Source organism: Tenrec ecaudatus, chromosome 15 (assembly GCF_050624435.1).
Source record: "Tenrec ecaudatus isolate mTenEca1 chromosome 15, mTenEca1.hap1, whole genome shotgun sequence".
NCBI lineage: Eukaryota > Metazoa > Chordata > Mammalia > Afrosoricida > Tenrecidae > Tenrec > Tenrec ecaudatus.
In genome coordinates, this window is record NC_134544.1 from 116,568,458 (window position 1) to 116,580,113 (window position 11,656).

Here is an 11,656-nt window from a genome sequence, read left to right on the forward strand (position 1 = left end):
GCGAGTTCCCCGGGGCGGGCCTAATGTTCAGGGCGGGGCCTCCGACGTTAGACTTCTCTAGGTTAGGAGACAGGGAGGCGTGGCCTCGGAATGTCCTGGGCTCTGGAGGGTCGGGGTTTCGGGGCGGGGCAACCAGAGGCGGGCGGGGCCCTGGGGTTTGTTTTCCGCTCCGCATTTTTGGGCCGCAGCAGAGTGGCCAGTGGCTGAGTTCGTCTCTGGTGCACACGCTGGACGGCAGGTCGGTGGTGGAGAGCCTGGTGGTGCCCACGAAGCCTCCCGACAGCCGGCTGGTCTTTGGCCGAGGCAACTTGGAGCAGCTGACAGGTGCGCTATGGGGGTTGGCAGCACAGACCCCTCTTCCCTGACCTGCCCGCCCGCCCACCCGACGCCTGGGACCACCCCACAGCTGGCAAGCCCTTCCAGTACTGGCAAAGGCTGCAGCCCGGTCCCTGGAGAAACCCAGGGCTTTTAGCCCTGAACCTCAGACGTGGAGGTGGGACCTGCTGCCATGCACCCGCTGCCCCTGGGCAGGCGCCCCCTCGGCACCTGTCGCCCCACTCGCCATGCTGGGTACAGAGCCCCTGCTGTCCTCAGCCACTTAGGTCCCTTGACCATCGTACCTGTGGCATAGCCCCCATCCCCAGACCCCGTCAGACAGGCTGCCAATAATCTGCCTGCACTGACAGGGTTGTGGGGGTCACACACCTGCAAGGAGACCCCAGACTCCCCCTCTGCCCACTGTGTGGCTGTCATGTGCACTCCTGAGGCACCCCACTGTCCTCAGAATGACTTCTAGGGCAGGTGTGTGAGGGCACCAGACTCCTGTGACGTCCTCTTCCGTTAGAGGAGCTCCGCGGATCCCCAGAAGTCACGTCTGTCTTCCTGAATGTGGAGAGAATGCCTCCTGACAAAAGGTAATCACACACCCGGGCTGAGCACCTGCAGCTACCAGGTGTGACTATTGACACAGGTGGGGGGCAGAGCCTGCCGCAGGACGATCAAGTCGGGGAATTACAGAGGGATAGCCCCACTTTATCCACGGCCACCTGCCCAGCTGTGGTCTGCTTGTATGTCACCTACTCAGGTGTGTATACCTGCCCAGGTGTGCAGGTGCATTCTCTGCCTAGATTTGCATCGACCAGGTTTGCCGCCTGCTCAGTTGTGTATCATGTTCCAGGGTTGTTCCCTTGCTCAGATGTGTACTTGGCCAGGTGTTCATGTCCTCAACCATGACCCCTGCACAGGTGTGCTGAACACCCAACTGCACATCTGCCCAGGTGGTTGCCCCATGCTCAGGTTTGTTTGGTACCCAGCTGAGCCCTCAGATGCTCCCCTCTTGGCCCTTGCAGAAGGAGCTGGAGGCAGCCTGGGGCGTGGAGGTGTTTAACTGCTTCACCATTGTGCTGTACATCCTCAGCTGCTATGCCTGCCCCAAGGAGGCCTGGCTGCAGCTGACCCTGGCTGAGATCCTCCTGCTTAGGTAGATTCTGGGATTCCCCCTGCACAGGTAGATTCTGGGATTCCCCCTGCACAGGTAGACTGTGATTCCCCCTGCACAGGTAGACTGTGATTCCCCCTGCACAGTAGACTGTGGGATACCCCTGCTCAGGTAGACTCTTGTTAGAGGAAACCAACTTCTGACAACCAAAGGGTCAGTAGGCCCAGTTGTATGGTTATAACATATGAAGATTACTGTAAAGTCAAAGAGAATAAGAAGGATAAGAGAGATTAAATGTAGGAGTCAGATACATTTTATGGTAGCATGCTCACCTCAGCCCCTCTTGGTGGTCCATGTGGAAGTGGGAGAGAAGCGAGGCTGTCTTTACTATATTGGGATATTTACAGTTAGCCAAAAGACATGCATATTCAATCATTACATACTGTCACAAGGTGGGTGGCATCAACAGTCAGGTCCCTGAGCTCACAGGTGAGGAAACCTCAGACCTGCATTGGGGGAAGGTGCGAGTGGGGCTGGTTGACAGGGCGGGAAGAGGTAGCAACAGGGTGTCTGCTACTGTAAGGACCTAAAATCAACCCTGTGCTCACTTTAAGGCAGCATAGCTGGTCAGGGGGAATCGCTGGGAATGATATTTAAAGCAGGATGATGTACTTGGACTTAGCTCTGACTCACCAAGGGGGAGGCGTTCCTACCAGGGAAGGCTAGCTTTCCAGCTTCCCTCTGTTAAAAGTTGGGGACTATAGTCCTCGCCACATGTCCCTCAGTGTTAGTTTCCCAAAGACTCTGAGATCCCCCTGCTCAGGTGTGTGCTGGCAGCCTTTGTCACCTCCCATCCTGACACAGCACAGACAGCAGAGGATCATGGACACTAGAGGACAGTGTGGCTGTGATGAGTCATGGACAGTGTGGCAGTGATGAGTCATGGACAGCAGAGGACAGTGTGGGGCAGCAGTAAGCCCTAGGGTGGACCGCTGACCCTCATTGCTGAGCACCCTGTGGGTGCTGGTGGCAGATTCCTGGCCTGGTGCCCTCGTCTGTGGTGCACCTCGTGGAGGCTCTCAAGCAGATGCCATCGCAGACAGTGTCAGCATGGGGAACACGGGGGCAGCATGTGACGGGCGGGGCGGGGAGAGGATGACCCACTTCTGCATCCAATATGCCCTCCTGTTTCTGCACCAGGTCCGACCCGAAGGAGGACCCATCCCCCCTAGACCGACAGGGTGGGGGCTCTCGCTACATCATGGCCTCAGGTGTGTGTGCTCATGGCCTGCCCTTTGGGAGTTGCGGAGGGGGACCTTGAGAGACACCTAGGATGGTGGGTGTGCAGGTGACTCGGGGTTCCTGTGGCATGTTCACACCGCGGGCCCTATGTGTCCAAAGGGACACAGCAAGGGGACAGAAATCCGAGGCTTGAGGTCACATCTTTGTCTCCCAGATCTGGTGACCTGGAATCTGAGGTCCATGTGTGGGCAGGGTTTTGCCCCCTCAGGAGGCTTCCAGGGAAGGGTCCTTCCTCGTGGTCTCTCCCAGCTCCTGGGGGCCCTGGACATTCCTGAGCTTGTGTCCGCATCTCTCCAACCTGTGCCTCCGTCTCTACATGGCCGTCTCCCCTCTGTGCCCCTCTGTGTCCCACCTCCTCTGTTATAAGGAAAACCACTCCTGTAGGATATGGGCACCCCTGCTCCGGGGTGAGCTCAGGACACTGTTGTGATGTGAACTTGGTGGCACAGAACATGCCCTGGATGGTTTCCCCCACCCCCACCCTAGGATGACGTCGTCCATAGGTTCCATGCTCACGGCTCTCATGCAGGCCCAGGGTCCCATTCTCCTCCCAACCCCGGGATTACGTCATGGACACAGGCGCAGATGACACGCTCACCCCACCCTCCGCCGGGCGCTGCAGGGGAGACGTTCCTGCAGGTGCAGCAGCATCTGCTGGAGGACAGGGAGGCACGGATCAAGGAGGCGCTGCAGGACCTCGCCACCAAACGGAGACTGCTATGCCAGCAGGGCCACGAGCCCCCCAAGGTCTCGGTCATGGGGTACACAAACAAGTGAGGACCTAGGGCATGAGGAGGGCTGCCCAGACGGCGCGGGTTGATGTGGGGGAATAAAGACTGAGGAGTCGACATGGGCACACAGACTGTGATGAAGGGAATGTGGGTACACAGACGGTAATGAGGAGGTGATGTGAGCACACAGACTGTGATCTCGAGGTGACGTGGGCACACAGATTGCGGTGAGGAGAGGTTGTGGACACACAGTGGTGAGGAGAGGACATGTGCACACAGACTGTGGTGAAGGGATATGGGCACACAGAATGGTGAGGATGTGATATGGGCACAGAGACCATGCCCACCTGTGCACGTGACCACACCAACCCGCACATGTGACCAAACCCACCTGTGTACGTGACCACACCCACCCATGCACATGGCCATGCCCACACCCTCACGTGACCACGCCCACCTGCACAAGTGACCACGCACACATCCTCACGTGACCATGCCAATGTATTAACATTAATTTCATTATCAGTATGTTCATGTCACTCTAAAACAATTCTATAGATTAGTTAGCAATATTATTATTCATATTTTTCTGAACATTACATGGGATATTAACTTAGCAAAACCTAGAAACTAATAACTTCATAGCTGTTTTTTTAAAACTTACTCTGTCTTCTTTAGATGTCTACATCACCTTATTAGCATCTTACTTCCCAGTACGAATACAAATGCACATCATCTCATGTCAACTTGAAGATTTATCAAAGTACAGGGTGGAGTGCAACCTTCCAATTATGCCTAATGGTATCTCCTTGTGTTGCGTGCGTGGCCTCCTACTACGGAGAGTTCTGGGAACCTCCTCCTCTCTCTCGCTTCAGCTTCCTGTTGCCTGACCCTGATGGCTGCAAGACCTCTGGAGATGTGCACACAGCCATTAGATCCACAAGACTTTGTACCCACCAACCTGCGACATTCCTGCATTCAGCAACAGTGCATGTGGCTTCATAAGTCTGGGAAGAACTAGTATTAGACTTATGGACTTCAGTTGGACTGGGTGGGAATGTTTTCCTGATTCACAATTCCTTCTTGATATAAAGCTTTTTCTTCCACATATATGAATGTCATTGGATTTGTTTCTCTAGTCAACCTGGCCTTACACAATATGGTACCTAGGGAGTGGAATACTAGAGAAACAAATCATGATGGCGGAGAGAGGATGCTTGCCTGACCTCTGCTTTCTGGTAATCTTTTCTCTTTAACTAGTTGGAGGTCAAATGTAGTCATGTCTTTTTACTTGCTCTCTTCTGGGAAGGACATGGGAAGTGAAGGTTTTGATGCCCAGAAGTTGTATTTGGTTATTTCTGTCTGAAATTGTAAAAATGAATGTGACAGGTGTAAATTTTGAGTTCAGGGGGCAAAAATACCCTATGCCATCTCTGAGGTCATGCTGGTTAGTCAAACTGGGTGACCAAAGGCCTGGTCCTAGCTTGGTGCCACCAGAGGCCCAAGACCATAATGCATGTGAATGGGATCGTCTAGATCAGAAAGGATTCACTTGGAATGTTTTCAGAATGTGTTTACTATCTGACTGTATTAGGATTACATCGATCTTTTCCATCTATTTTTATTGCTATAACGCATCATAGAAATGATTCGTGGGAAATATGAATAGAGCATCTGGCCACGGACACCTGTGGACCTAGTTCACAGGGACTAGAGTTGCAAACAAGAGCAGATTGCCTGGTCTCAAGTTGAAAGAGCTGTGGGAACCTGAGCCTATGACATGACTTAGCACAAGGGGGCTAAGGTGGGTGAGTATTTGTGACAGGGACTCTCGGTCAAAAGTCAAGACAGCCCATGGGCACCTGAGTGAGGCCAAGTGAGGTGGCCCACAACAAGTCGACCAAATGAAGAAAAGATTTTTGAGCTTGTGAATCGGTGCATCTTCCTGCTGACTTTAGGGATGGCCTGTCCTGGTTTCACTTTGACGATGGATGCAGACACGCAGGTGCCAACTAGAATGAGATTCTTCACATCAACGAACATGCTTGTATCCTCAGAGTACTGGGTTGATAGAAGGGGCAGTAGAGACATTGGACAGCCGGTATGTGGAAGACAGGCATGAAGAAGGTGGCTTACCAACGTGGATGGGTAGGGGGAAATGTTCATAGGATTATAGAATGATGATGTAGGTGTTCCCATAATTGCAATGTTAGGCATAGAATATTTTTGTTTTGTTTACTCATAGAATTTAAATGGTCTACTTATAATATTTAAATTGTTTTGTTTACTTATAGTATTTAAATGAGGCTGGCACATTTTGAGTAGTATGCATTTTAGTTTGATATTGTTAGATGCAACCATGATTTTATGATTGTTTTAAAATTATCTATGGTTAAAGAGTTGTGGAAAGGTGTTAAGTTCATCAGGGGTAGTCTGTGCTAGTTGCATAAGTTCGTGTCAACTTGAAGATTTCTAAAAGGACAGGAGTGGAGTCTAGGTTGTCAATCACGTCACAGCATGGTAGTACCTCCTTGTGGGCATGGCCTTCTCATCAGGAAGGCCCTGGGAACCTCTTCCTATCTCTCTGCCTGACCCCGATGGCTGCAAGAGCTCTGGTGATGTGTACACAGCCATCGCATCCACACGACTTTGCACCCACTGGCCTGTGATATTCCTGCATTCGGCATTGTTTCATGTGGCTTTGTGAGTCTAAAGAGGAACTTATGGACTAGTGTAGGACTTAGGAACTTGAGTTTGCCTTGGCTGGGATGTTTTCTTGATATATAATGCTTCTCGATAGAAAGCTCTTTCTTATACCTACATGAGTGTTACTGGGTTTTTTTCTCTAGTCAACCTGGCCTAACACACTCACTTTCATCTTTTTGTAGAGCTCCTTAACTTTTCATATTTATTCTGCTTAGCCTTATATATTATTCCCAAAATATATCAATTTAATGTATTTCAGGCTCAAAAAGATATACTTCTTTCAAGGAAACATTTGCAAAACAATATCCCTACCTTTCTTTATCTGTTTAGTGAAAAAAAGTTTAAGCTGTGCACTCTCCACGTGTCTATCCAAAATCATTCTTTACAAGGCTCTTTGTGAATTTTACAATTACTTGACCCAGAAAGGGATTATTTGAAAATGACATATGCTACTATAGGCAAGGGGAATTCTATATAATTTATGATAAAGTAATTATACTATCATACAAATGAGATGTGTAATATGACCCATCCGTAAAATACATTTGTATATATGCAACAAAGTTTTCATGAGGGTTCTCACTCTGATTTTTTGATTTCTCCATCTTAGAATTCTCTGAGAATTATTTCCTAGGTGCCATACATTTCATTTTCCTTCAAGTCATTTGATTGCATTATAACTTAAGGTATATTCTCAGAAAAGATCTTACTTATTACTGTTCATAGAAAGTAACTTATGGACTTATTTTCAGTTAAAATTCCCATACGACATACCTTAATTAATCACATCTGAATGTCTTTTCCTTATATATATTTCAAATTGCTGCTCACTTTGATTAAATTGGTTAGCCCCAGAATTGTTTTATTTGTAATTTTTCCTTTTATCTGTTTTATCAATTTTATTGGTTTTTTTTCATTAAAATATTTTCCTAGTAGGCTAAAACTTTTAGACGACAATTTCTGATTGGAGCTACAAACCCCACTGTCAGCAGTTTGAATCCACCACTCAATCCCAGTGGGAAAGATGGAGAGAGACCTCTGTCCCTCTGAAGATTTACAGTCTGGGAAAAAGAGGGAAGTCCTGCTCTGTTCTACAAGATCACTATGAGTCTGAATCAACTTGATGGCTGTGAGTTTGTAGGAGGGATTTTTTTTTTTTTTGCTTTGCTTTGGTTATTTGAACCACAATTCATTCTGTTCCAGCTTTATCCTCTTTGTTTTTTCTATTCCAACAAGTAATTGCAAATCAGATCATTATGAACCATAAAATTTTCATTAGCTGATTTAGCATATTGCACTGAAGCACAAGGTCAGCAGTTCAAACTCACCAACCCTTAATGAAAAAAAAAAGAGGCTTTCTGCTCCCATTAAGAGTTACAACCTATACCATGTTCAGCCTTCATTCTGATTTCAGTAATTCCTCTCAGTTACCTTGGCCTTGGTCACTCCCTATGACGGATGAACCCCTCAGGACCAGCGGTGGGAGTGGCGACACCGGGAGGCAAGGGGGTGTACAAAGAGAGAACTGATCTTGGGGATCTATGGGGAACCTCCTCTCTGGGAGATGGGCAATGGGAAGGTGGGTGAGGGGAGACGCCGGGCAGTGTAAGATAAGATAAAATAATTATTTATAATCTATTAAGGGTTCAGGTGAAAGGGCGGTGTGACCACGTCTGCCTGAACACGTGACCACCCCCTCTTCCGCTGATGACCATGTCCACCTGTGCAAGTGAGCACCCCACCAGTGAGCGTGACCACACCCACCTGTGCACGTGACTAGTGGCACTTGCGCACGTGACCACACCCACCCTCACAGGTGACCATGCCAACCTCTGCACATGACCACCCCCACCTGCTCACGTGACCAAACCCACCTGTGCATGTGACCACGCCAAACAGTGCACCTGACCACACCAACCTGTGCTTGTGACCATGCCCACCTGCGCACTTGACCACCCCAAACTGCACATGTGACTAACGGTACCTATGCATGTTATCAGGCTCGCCTGCGCACGTGCCCAGAGACAACCGCACACGTGACCACGCCCAACTTTTGCAGTGTGTATTGGTGGTTAGTTCATCAAATATGGCGTCAGCCAACTGTCCAGGAGCCTAAACAAATAGAGATGCACACAATAAAAGGGAATGGGGATGTGGTGGCTGAATCAATTCGAGACCAGTGGGTTTAGGGTGGAAAAAGACCACCCCCCATGCCCAGCACTTCCCCTTCCTCAGGCAAGAATCGGATAGCCTCTCCTCCTCATTTCTTATCGCCCCAACCATAACCTGTTACTGGGGAAATATGAAATAAAAATAAATCAGACACATTAAAAAGAAAGAAAAGGTTCAGCCACCACCACAAAATCCCATTGCCATGCAGAAAGCAGTGCCAGAAGCCCAACCTAGGTCACCGAGCAGAGGTGTTGACCAAGCCAGCATGGAGCCCGAACAAATAAGATGTTAATTGCAGCTTTGCAGAGACAAAACTACTATTGTTTCAGCCAGAGATGTGCAGCCCTTTGCTCACCCAGACATGCCCCGCCCAGCAGACGGGATCAATGCCTCAGTATCCCTAGGCTGGATCCAAAGGTCTCCCCTGGCGACAGGTAGGTAGGTGCTGAAAGACACAGTGAGAAACCACCCATTCCTGTTTGGACTCTGAACCCCTCCGAGCGAGTCGCCTCCCCGTCCTCCTCACCCCCTGCCTCGCCTCCCCGCGGGCTTCTCCTGCCCCTCCACTGCTGCCAGCCGCAGCGGTGGGAACGGAGGATGCACCCAGCTCCCAGACGTAGAACACGCAGCTTTCAGGACCTGCTTGGCTCTGAGCAGCCCTGACGGGTGGGCGCTCCGCGGCCCTCGGCTGCAGCTCCGCGGAGACCCCACTCCCGCCCCTGGTCCCCCGCCGCCCGCCTCCCTCTGCCCTCCGCCGCTGCGGCACTCGCCCGCCCGCCCGCCAGCGCCCTCGGGGGGCAGCGCTCAGGGACAGGTGCCGCAGCCGCGCCACCCGCCGCCTCCAGTCTCGGGCAGGTCACCCGGCGCTCCGCAGCGGGTGCGGGGCCCGCGGCGCGCGAGGACGCGCGCGCGCACGAGCACGCGGGGGGCCGGCCGGCCGGCGGGCGAGCGCGCCCCTTTCCTCGCGCGCGCCCCGGGGAGAGGGAGCGCCGCGCGCCGGCGCGCACTCCCGAGACAGAGCTTTACTATCTCGCTCCCTCGCGCGCCTCCCTCCTCGCCTGGCGCGCAAACCGTTTCCAGACACAGCACGGGCCGAGGATTTTCCTCCCCGCGCCCTCCCTCTCCCCTTTCCCTTCCTGGCCGTCGGTCCATCCGTACCCGAGGTGGGCCGGCGGAGTAGGGGGCGCGGCGGAAACGGGGAGCAGCCAAAGCTGAGCGTTCGCATCGGACCGCGAGCACTGGTGTGAGAAACCCTGCGCCGGACAAACCAGCCTGCAGGCGCCGCCGTCGCAGCCGCTGGGCACTTGGCGTCTCGGCGCGTTTTCCCTCTTTCCCCCCTTCTTCAGGGCTCATCGGTTTGTTGTGGGGACTGATTTGGGAAAAACAAATCCTTCACCTGAAGTCACTTCTTGCTTTTTTTTTTTTTTTTGGTTTCCTCAGAGTCTCTCTTCGCGGGGGGGGGAGGGGCGGGGGTGTTTCCCTCAGGACTTGGAGGTTGGTTCCCGCGGCGCCGGGCTCTGGGCTCCCGGGGCTTTTTCCCCTCGCACCCTCTTTTTTTGGTCACCCCATCTCTGCCGTAGGCCCCGTGCATGTGTGCATTTTTGAGACTAAACCCTGATTTGGGGCGCTGAGCCGGGGAAAATGGGCCACGGTGATCGGGACGGAAGGGGAGTCTCTTGGTCAGTGTTGCTGGGACGCGCGCCTGCGCTGGTGGCTTAGAGCAAGAGCTTCCCGGAGCTTTGGGAGTGGAAGGTAAGGACGGGGTCCGGGTCCCCTTCCCTCCGCCGGGGCTGGGGGGTGGGTGAGGGTCGTCGCCAAGGGGCTCTGCACTCGGATTAGGGGGAGAGAGGACGAGGCGAGGAGGGGCTGCCCCCCGCGGGCAGAGGGGCTCCGAACATCCCTGATGGGCTGCATTCACTTCCACTCCAAAGTGGAAAAGTTGGCGAAGTCTGGTTTCCCAGCGAGGTGCTGGGTTCCAAAGGAACGGGCAGAGAGACGGGGAAAATCTGGCGGTTGTGTGTGATTGAGGTAATTTTATGGGGAGGGGGGAGGTTGAGGTTAATAGGAAGTTAAAATAAGGGGAGGCAGTGGGTCTTCGATTGGGGAATATTTTTGGTGGAGTGATGGCGCCGTCTATGTTTGGCTAAACTAAAGTGTCATCCAGAAAATCAGTTTTGACGCCCGTTTGCTCCTCAGCAGGAGACAAATAAATTAATAAATAAAGACGTCCAGCCTCCCAGAGACTTAGGTGGCCAACACTAGAGCCACCCCGTCCCCATTCTTCCAGCATCGCTGTCACTAGTAAAGAGGGAAACAGCAGTGGTTTGAACTGGCCCTGCAGTCCTGGGGGGTGGGGGGGTGGCGGGGGCGTCTCAGTGATGCATGTTGGATTGTTTAAAGGAAAGGAGACTGGACGCCAAGGCTGCTTAAAGAATCTAAGATACCAAGCATGATGTCCAGAGGCGTGAAAGTGAAATCTGAGCAATTTCCTCAATCTTTGTAATCCTGGTCGAGCCGAGCACAGCACTGCAGACATGCCCTGTCAAACACATGGAAGCAAAAGTACCAGGATTCATTAGGAAACGAAATACAACCTCGTTCTGAGCTCTATCGATTCTAAAATGAAGCCCCCTTTCATGGATGGAATTCCTAATTTAGACACTTATTGTCACATTGGCTTTCAACGCCTACACTCTATCCTGAAGAACCCTGCACAGACCTGCATTGCCTGCAAAGTGCTACAACAAAGGGGGGTGGGGTGGGGGAGGAATCCCAGAAATTCCTACAACTTTCCTTTCCTTTAAAAAAAAACTTTTAAATGTGCACTGACTTAATTCCCTGAAGCAGAAAATGTACATTCATTAAACTCTATGCCTGACACCAGAGAACACTGTTTTGATAGTTCCAGTGATTCTGATGTTATTTCAGACTGCTGCTCTATAGAGATTCAGAATTTGGGGCTGTTTTTGCCTGTATCAAGACTAGAATTTGAATTACCATCTCGAAAATGCAGCTCTAGCTTCAGAGACTTTCCATACTGGATTCTATGTGCATGCATTGGTGTGTGTTATGCAACGGGAAGGACAGGTTTTATCCTCTGCTTCAAAGAGGCCCCAGGCAAAGGGATGGACACTCTTTAACTATCTATATGTCTGTGTGTCTGTCTCTCTTTACAGAACAGTGGAAGAGACTGCAGCCTAAAGACTTAACGTTAACTTGACATCGCTTTCCTCAGCTCAAAGGCTAAACAAAAAAGCAGTGTCATTTATTCTCAGAAATAACTTCTTAAAGGTTAAAGCAGGAAAGA

At 51.4% G+C, this 11,656-nt stretch overlaps 1 long non-coding RNA gene across 1 annotated transcript; it reads left to right on the plus strand.

Moving 5' to 3' along the window:
* Positions 1–243: 243 nt before the first annotated feature.
* LOC142427709 (uncharacterized) lies at positions 244–6,160 on the plus strand. Its single transcript, XR_012780076.1, has 3 exons — positions 244–914; positions 2,639–2,709; positions 3,227–6,160. It is a non-coding gene; the product is annotated as an uncharacterized LOC142427709 (long non-coding RNA).
* Positions 6,161–11,656: the final 5,496 nt, after the last annotated feature.